We start from the raw sequence: 9699 nt of genomic DNA, 5'->3' as shown, positions 1-9699 counted from the left end.
AGGGGAGACGAACATGAGTGAGGCTTCACCCAGCGCGTGCAAAGGCACGTATAGGGTTGACAACATCGCTAATGTCGGGCGGCTGCGACCCCGGACCTAACCTGATTGACCATTGACTTGACCCGATTTATCGTTAAATCGACCTGTTGATCTTCCGATTGAACAGGTGAAGTCGATCAGGCCAGCCTATGGTCGAAACGGTGTACGGTTGGACCGGCGATTCAGGCCGAAAGAAGCCTCGAGCGTGGGTTACATGCACTAAACATTCAAGTGGCTCATTGGAGCTTCGATTGGAGCACGATTAGTGCTGACAGACTCATATTGAAATTCTCTATGTGGTGATATATTTATTTTACATGTTTGATGCTTCAAGGATGGAAAAAATGCGTACAGAACCCTATCTATGTGTATTTTTAGGATATTTCTGTATTTTTTTGCTATATTTCTTTATGGTTACGAAAATATAACTGCAAGCTCGGATGTACATGATAATTTACTGAATTTGTAGAGTATTTTCTTCATGATGAAATGTATAAAGTTCAACATGTATTAATGAGTGAAACAAAGTAATTGGCCTGGCATGTAATTCTAGTGACAAAAAACCAATATCTTCAAGTTTAAAATCACATGTATATGGTAAATGTGAGACATAAGGTCAATATCCATGGTATGAGAGTGTTTCAAGGACTCAATTGGGTAGTGACCGTTGAAGTAACACACTTGATTGGGTTTGAGAAATATTGATCTCACATTGTGGTGGGATGTCTCCTGTTCTAATGCGTGGTCATACTCCTAAAGGAGGTGATTGTGTGTTGGTTCATAGAGGTTTCATCTATAGCATATGGTTGAGGAGTGATTGATCCTAGTGGTCCACACATCTAAAGGTGGTGAACTCGATGTTGGAATATATTCTCATGGCATCTGTCATATGGAAAGTATACAATTGTATGTCATGTATTCTAGCAAAGGTGATTATATGATAATATATGTAACTCTGAAGATGTAGTACTCACATGATGCTAATTGTACACATTATTAAATTTTTAGTCACCTTCTCTATAAACGATAGCTCCATTAAGATTGTGGTTCTTACCAGTTCAAACTTTAAGAAATGGAGAAAGGATTTTCTATTTGGGATGCAGCTGATAGATGTTCATATTGCTCTTACTGAGAATGGGTCGATAGCTCTCTTTGATACTAGTATGAAACTCGAGAAAGCACGCTTTACTACTTAGGAAAAGAGCAATCAGATTTGCTTGTTATCTATGAAGTGATCCATTCAGGAACATGTAAAGAGTGGTTTGCTAGCTGACTGCATTGCTAGACAGATAATGGAAGCCTCGGTAGTTAGGAACTGTATCTCGTTTAATGTTGAAATTGAGACACATCCGCAAGGACTTTTCAATATGACGTATGCTGATTCCCGTGAGTTAGGAATTATGTCCTAAGGATGGTAGATTTGTAGAGAAAGCTTAGGGCTCTTAGTGTTGCTATTTTGATACTTGAATTGTGCATCAAGCCCTAAATACCTTTCCATTTGATTTTGGGATTATCAAGACTAGTTATAATTCCTAAGATGAGACCTTGTTAATTAATGACCTGATAGTAAGGGTGGTGACATAGGAAGAGAAACCGAAGAAAGACAGAGGGCACGTGATAGTTTCTATATTGCCCCAGGAGTACTCCAAAATATACATATGTACATTTTCCATATTACCCTCGTATCATTCTAGAATCTCTTAGAAAACCCTAGATAAAAGAAGATTCTAGATCATGCGGCTGATTCATGGGCCATCTTTGCCTACTTCCCGGGTAAAGTGCAACATCGTAACATCCTCCCATGCCAAATATAACAATGCCCTTGTTGTATCCTTGGCATTGAAGGAACCAATCTGTTTCTTGAATTGATAGAGTGTTTCCACAGGTTCCCAACTCGTCTCACTCTCAAGCAAACCCCTTCTATTGGATGGAGTATTCTTGCTTTGGCATATAGTACTGTTTCTGCATGACCCGATCGGCCATAATGAAGTCGACATTGTGATCATAAGAGGTTTTCGCCCCTAGAGGTGCAGGTTGCAATTCTCCTTGATTTGGGTCTTCTAGATCTACATGAAACAAACTTAATATGCTTATATGGAACACTAGATGTATCTTTAACTTCGGTGAGAGCCGTAGCTTGTATGTCACCTTCTCCATTCTTTACAAGACTCGGAACGACCTAGATAATGGCTATCCAACTACATGTGCACATCTCGATGTTGAAGAATAAGGTCCGGTTTGGCCAAAAAAGTGGTCCCAAACTTAGTACTCTACATGCAAGCATTTTTTTGACCTACTGTTCATGAACTTCGTGGCCTTATGTAGACAAGAATGTGCCAAGTTAGCGTGCTCATGCTATGCCTTTGCAAACTTGTAAGCCGATGGGCTGCTCCCTCGATAGTTTGTGGCAGCCATCTAGGTGTGAGTGGTTGTTGCGCATCATGATATTAAAGGAACTTTTATTGGTGGACTCGCCCTAATACAAGTTATAAGAGAACTGGGCTACATTGATTATCTTTGCCCAATCCTTTTGAGTTGGGTTCACATGATGCCGAATGTACAACTACAAACTTGCATATCCCTTCCATTTGTCCATCGTGCTAGGATGCACGTGTGAGCTGTGTTAGAAAAGTCTCATATTGGATAATTAATGTGGTGTTTATCAGTTAATATATCCAAGTTGGCCAATAACTCATTAGCTTAAGCTTTTGAGTGAATGTGGGTTCAATTAGATATATTGGTGGGCTCGGCTTTAAGCTCCCACTTGGCGATCTCCCTAGTGAAGGATCAAAATCGTTCACTTGAGTGCTATAACTTTCAAAACGTTCACTTAAGTGCCATAACTTTCAAAAATCGTTCACTTGAGTGCTACGTCGGAGCAAAATCGTTTACTTGAATGCTACAAGAACTTTTTTGGCGTGCTACGTCGGCTTTCCGATGTGCCACATCAACTTTCTGACATATATAGTAATTTTTTCGGCGTGCTACAGTAACTTTTCCTACTGCCACGTCAACTTTTTCGGCTGCCACGTCAACATGGCACTCAACCGAACGATTTTTAAAAGTTATGGCACTCAAGTGAACGCCGTACAAAAGTTATGGCATTTCTATTGTACTTTTCCCCACCGATCCACTATATTCTTCACAAAATCGAAAGAAGTCACAACACTATGAAACTTTAAATACCATTGTTTGGAAGCTTGCTTGAGACCATAAATAGACTTTCTCAATCTACACACAAGCTTACCCGAGTCATCAGCTACAAAACCTTCGGGTTGTGCCATATAGACTTCCTCATCAAGATCACCATTCAAAAAATCAGTCTTTACATCCATCTTGTGTAACTCCATATCTAAATGAGCTACTAATGCCGTGATCACTCTAAAAGAATCTTTAGAAGAGACTGGAGAAAAGGTTGCTTTATAGTCCACTCCTTCTCTCTAAGTGAAACATTTGGCTACCAGTCTAGCTTTAAGCTTTTCTATCTTTCCTTTAGAGTCTCTCTTTGTTTTATACACCCATTTGCAGCCAATTGCTTTATGACCGCCAGGCAATACAACAAGTTCCCAAACACCATTATGTCTCATAGACTGCATCTTATCTTTCATTGCATCCATCCACGGATCCGATTAAGGACAAGAAACAACATCTGTATAAGTAACTAGATCAACCACACAGCCGATATCATAGTCTTGCTCTCCCGGATAGACTATATAATCCGGTGGAATAACCGATCTTCTCTGCCCGATAGACCTCCTAAGCGGAGCTACCTCAGCTTGATCCTACAACCGTGGGACCCGAATAACTTCATCGGGAACTATTTCAATAATTGGATCTTAAAGCCCAACAGGCTCGGTCTATGGTATATGAGGCTCCACAATGGTATGTATTGGTAGTGGAAACGACATAGTAGTCTCCATCGTATCGTTATCTTCTATAGTCTTTGAACAACTATCCTATTTATTTACATCAAATTCCAGAAACTTCGCTGTCTGTGACTCCACAATTCTTGTACCTCCATTAGGGTTATAAAACCGATATCCCTTCGAATGATCTGGATAAGATACGAAATAGCATCGAGTGGTTCTAGAGTCCAGCTTACTTAATGTTGGATCATATAATTTTACTTCTGCATGACAACCCCAAACTTTTAAATGATTTAAACTGGGTTTACGTCCAGTCCCGAACTCAAAAGGAGTCAATGGAATGGCTTGAGTGGGAACCCAATTTAAAACATAAAGGGCTGTTTTCAAAGCCTCACCCCAAAGAAAAAGTGGCAAGTTAGTTCTAGTAATCATACTCCTTATCATATCCATAAGGGTGCGATTACGCCTTTCGGCTACACCATTCTGTTCGGGGCTCCCAGACATAGTAAGCTGAGCTACTAACCCATAATCTTCTAAGTATTTAGCAAATGGCCCTTTAAACTGTCCAAGATCGCCATGTCGGCCATAATATTCGTCACCTCGGTCAAATCGACAACCTTTATGACTTTCCCCAAGCTGTTTCTCGACTTCAGTCCGAAATATCTTGAACTTGTCAAGAGACTCGTAGTTTTCCTTAATCAAGTACAGATAACCATATCGGGAATAGTCATCGATAAAAGTGATGAAATAAAAATTTCTACACAAGGTCGCAGTATAAGATCCACTGATATCGGTGTGAATGACCTCCAACAAGTTAGAACTCATGACCGCTGTCTTCTTCTTTATCTTAGCCATCTTACCTCTACAGCAGCTTACACAAGTTTCCAAGTCACTTTTAAGAGTAGGTAGGATGTCAGCTTTTATTAGTTTTTCCACTCTTTCCCTAGAAATGTGATCAAGACGTTTATGCCACAATGCGTAAGACTATTCCTTAGGTAGAGTTCTTTTGGAGATAATATTTTCAACTGTATAAGTGACGTATATATCATTGGGAGTTAAACACAATGGTTGCGTTTGGTCGTCGGGATTTCTCGTCGGGATATGATTGGATAGGATAGGATAAGAAATCTAGGGATTTGGCCATATCCTATCCATCATTTGGTGAACTACGGATTTAAAGTCGGATATTCTCATATCCTATCCTATCATGCATTTGGCGTAAACCGTATATCAATATAAAGAACATATATGCCCTACGTGATGCTCATGAAATATTCCGATCTTATTACTATAAAAATAATGTTCTCATACACAAAAAAAAAACTTGAAAATATACACATGTTATTAGATTTTCAAACCTCTTTGCAAAAAAAAAATAAATAAAATGAAAATAGAAACAAATGAGACAAGAAAGTTAGTTTTTATATGACGGATAAGAAAAATCCTATCCGACCTTATCCTACCCCCTCCCCTAGGATTTTTTTATACGGGTTATATCCCCCCTATATCCGACATTATACTATCCGGGACACCTACCAAACACGGGATAGGATAAAACATATCCTATCCCGAGTTTTATACGGACGACCAAACGCAGCCAATATGTACAATCCATTGGACATATTGCAGTATCTAACTTTATTTGAATTAAAAAATATGGAAGCCACATTATTCTTTATTTCAAAAGAGTAACCACACATGTCCAAACATAATACAGACACTAAGTTTCGTCTAAAGGAAGGTACATAAAAAGTGTTCCTCAATATCAAGTTGAAACTAGATTCTAAAACCAAAATTATATCTTCCACGAACTCAACGTCGACTTTATTGTTATCTCCCACTTTGAGGTTTGATTCATTCTAATTTGGCTTCCTCCGATTTATGAACCCTTGCATGGTAAATGCAACATGATTAGTTGCATCGCTATCTAACCACCATGAAGTAGATGGGGCTTGAGATAGGTTGGATTCACAAACAGATGCCAAAGAATCAATATCTGCATCCTCACGTTTAGACAGCCAATTCTTATATTTGAAGCAATCATTTTTCTTGTGACCTCTCTTCTTACGGAAGAAGCAACGGTCATTATCCTTCTTAAAGCAACGGTCATTATCCTTCTTAAGACAGCCAATCCGTATTGTCGGTTGAACTAGTAGCAAAATGAGTTCCTTTACGAGTACGAAGTTTGAACCCCTTACCTTTCTTAGTGCCGTAACCGGAGGCAACTATAGCGTAATGCCCTCATCCTTTTTCAGCTTTTCTTCTTCTACCACTACCTTGGCTATCAAATCATTGATAGACCAAGTCTCATCCCGTGTGTTGAAACTAGTCTTGATCATACCAAACTCAAGGGGAAGGGTGTTTAAGGCTTGATGTACCATAATGGTATCAAGAATTATAATACCCGTAATCTTAAGTTTTGTTTGCAAATCCAGCATTCTCAGGATATAATCCCCAACTCCTCTTGCACCCATATTATACTTCATGTTAAAAAGTACCTGGACAAGTGTCCCAACCTCAGCATTAGATGATACTCGGTTTCTAGCCATTAAAACTTCCATCATTTCTTTTGCGGTGTAGTCAACTGGCAAACTACTCTTTAAATATTCCCGTGTGGATCGCTTCATTGATAACAAGCATATCATATTGCTCTTTTCCCAAGCGGCAAAACATGCCATCTCAATTGCTGTACTGGTCTCAATGAGATTAGCTGGCTTATCTTCATAAAGAGCCACATGAACATCCGCTAGCTCCATAGCAAATAAAAAATGCTCTCTCCATTTCTTAAAATTTGAACCATGAAGAACCTCAATCGTAATGGAGTTGTCGTTCACAATGAAGGTGACTGGAAAAACAAGTAGTGCATATAATCAGCATCAAGTGAGTACTATGTAACTTAAAAAACCATATAAGTACACAACTAGAGAGTTACATGTACCATCATACAATCACCTTTGGGTATGTTGTATAACATGCAGTTGTAAACTCTCCATATGTCGGCGGTCATTAGAATATATTTCAATCTTCGTGAATCACCACCTTTGGGTAGATGAACCATTAGGATTAGTCAATCCTCAACCATAAGCTGTACATGTATCCCTCCATAATCAATACACAATCACCTCCTTTGGGAGTATGATCATGCATTAGAATAGGAGACATCCTATCACAATACGAGATTGATATTTCTCAAACTCAATCAAGTGTGCCACTTTGGCGATCACGGTCCAATTGAATCTTTGAAACTCTCTCATACCAAGGATATAATCTTTACGTCTTACCTTCATCATATACATGTAATTTTAAACTTAAAGACATGGGCAATTGTCATTAAAATCACATTTGATGCCAATGATATTGCTTCATTTATTGATGCATGTTAACCTTTATACATGCCAATACTTAAGAATACTCTACACATTCCGTATGTGGTCATACATGTATGAGCCGGCCTTAGTATTTCCAAAACTATATGGAAATATAAGAAAAATGCCAAAAATACCCCTAGAAATACACATATATAGGGTTTTTATCAATTTTTCAATCCTTAAAAGCTCTAAATATTTAAAATAAATATACCACAATGTAGAGAATTTTCATATGAGCACGCCGGTACCAAAATCGCCCCAAACGGAGCTCAGACGTCCCCACATGCGCCGCCTAAAGCCTCTGTGCGTGGGATTCACGCGTCGCACGTGCCATGCATGCGCCGGCCGTGTAAGCCGGACCAATGACCGGTTCGACCTGTTTGACTGGTCCACAAAAATCCGATCCGACCATTGACCGGCCTAACCGGTCCACGGTCAACTGATCGGGTCAGGTTGACCCGGCCAACGGTCAAATAGGTCGGTCAACGGGTCGGGTTGGAGCGAGTCAACGGGTCGGGCCACCGGATCGGGGTCGGGTCGACCCGGACGCAAGGCGGTGGCGTGCTGACGTCAGCAACCACGTGGGCCCACCGCCTCGCCCGGAAGGGATACGTGTCGAGGACACGTGTCACACGCACGTCGCGTGCGCGGGCGGCAACCGCCTCGGTGCACACATGCTGCGTACGCGCCCGAGGCGTGCCGCGTACGGCGCGTGTGGGCGCACGTGACCTGCGGCGATTTGACGCCGCGGTGGTGCGTGGCGCGCGTGCGACACCTTGCGGCCTCCGCCGGAGGCCGATCACCACTCAAAAGGCTCGGAACAACGAGCTGATTTCGAATATGCAATAAAATTCTATTTTCATCAGCCCAAATTTTCGGAAACAAGCAAAAACCGAACGTTCCACATCTAGACTATGGAGCTTCTTTGATACCAACTGTTGGCAGCTATAAACTTATTGCGGCTATCCTTGGATCACCATAACTAGAAATAAAACACTATACGGAGAAAATAAAGAGTTTGTGCACCTGATTTCAAATCCATTGTACTTCAAGCGGAATCGCAATGAGCCGACGCTCTAGATCTTCTTCTCTATAACCCTCCATATGATCGGCTTGATGAGACGCCCTTGACTTTCTCTCTGAACTTTATGTAAGGTGATTTTTGAATCCTTAAGGGTTAGAGGAGGGATTGAGCGCTATTTATAGAGTTTCTGGTGGGCTCTCTCATCACGGGCCGGGCCGAACTCGGCCCACACTAGTTAGGCTCATATTAGGCCCATTAAAAATCTTTATATCCAATCTTTATTAGACCAAATCAGTTATTACAATCCCAATTAATATAAGCTCACATTAGGATAACTCTAACATCTTGATGAAACGCAAGCCCAAGAAATAATGATGCCATGTACAAAGGTACTGCACCGCTGCCGTCATCCCTTTTCTCTTGAACCGTGTAGCGTCGCTCGGTGGCGTTAAGCTTCATTGACTTAAATGCCATCGTATGCCCCTCTTGCATGAGGACACCACTTATTGCCTAGTGCGAGCATGGGCTTCGGTCATTGCCTGCTTCAGTTGGTTGAACGCTTTTTGACATCAATCCGTCCACTCCCACTGCTTCCCTCTAGCATGTATGTGAGTGGGATGGTGATGCTTGAATAACTCGTTGTAGTTGGTGAGACCAAGGAACCATCACAACTCCATCTCCTTGGTTGGCGGCTCCTATTCCGGGATAGCTGGATCTTTGCTGAATCCAACAGTACCTGACCTCCCCCAACGATGTGGCTGAGAAGCGGTACCTCTCGCTGTGGGAATGCGCATTTTTTGTGCTAACATACAGGTCGTTCTCCCGTAACACTTGGAAGACTTGCTCCTCAAGCGCTAGGTTCCACAATGTCATCAAACTAAACCCCAACAAACCGATCAAGTAATGGGAGCTAATCATTAGACCCATTAAATACCGAAAAACCTTGAAAAGTATTTGTGGTCAATAAATTATTGATACGAAACCAGCACAGGGGAGCTAATCCCTGTCATTAGCCTCAAATTAGTCTTCAGGGTGAATGTAACCATAGAACAAACGTTACGACAAGAAGAATTTTGCTTTTGCTGTTGCGACATTGAGAAGAATTAGAATGCTTCATAGTTGCAGTGTAATCGTGGCCAACGTATTGTCGCTTTTTCTGCAACAAAAAATTCTCTAACAGTCCAGATAAAGTTGGGCCAAGAGGAGATCTTTTCGGCTTAATGGCAAAGAAACCTAGTAACTCTGTTCTGGGTTCTTTTCCCCTTGTCTTTTCTCTTTGCGGTGCATGGTAATGTTAGACCTTTTTTTTTCCGAGTGTATAAGATAATAATGCTTCATAGAAGGATAAAGAATATTGGATCTTTCTTTTGTCCCGCCATAGCTACTGCTTTCATGGTTTCTC

Source organism: Rhodamnia argentea, chromosome 4, assembly GCF_020921035.1.
Source record: "Rhodamnia argentea isolate NSW1041297 chromosome 4, ASM2092103v1, whole genome shotgun sequence".
Classification (NCBI taxonomy): domain Eukaryota; kingdom Viridiplantae; phylum Streptophyta; class Magnoliopsida; order Myrtales; family Myrtaceae; genus Rhodamnia; species Rhodamnia argentea.
Note: the sequence above shows the minus strand (reverse complement) of the source record.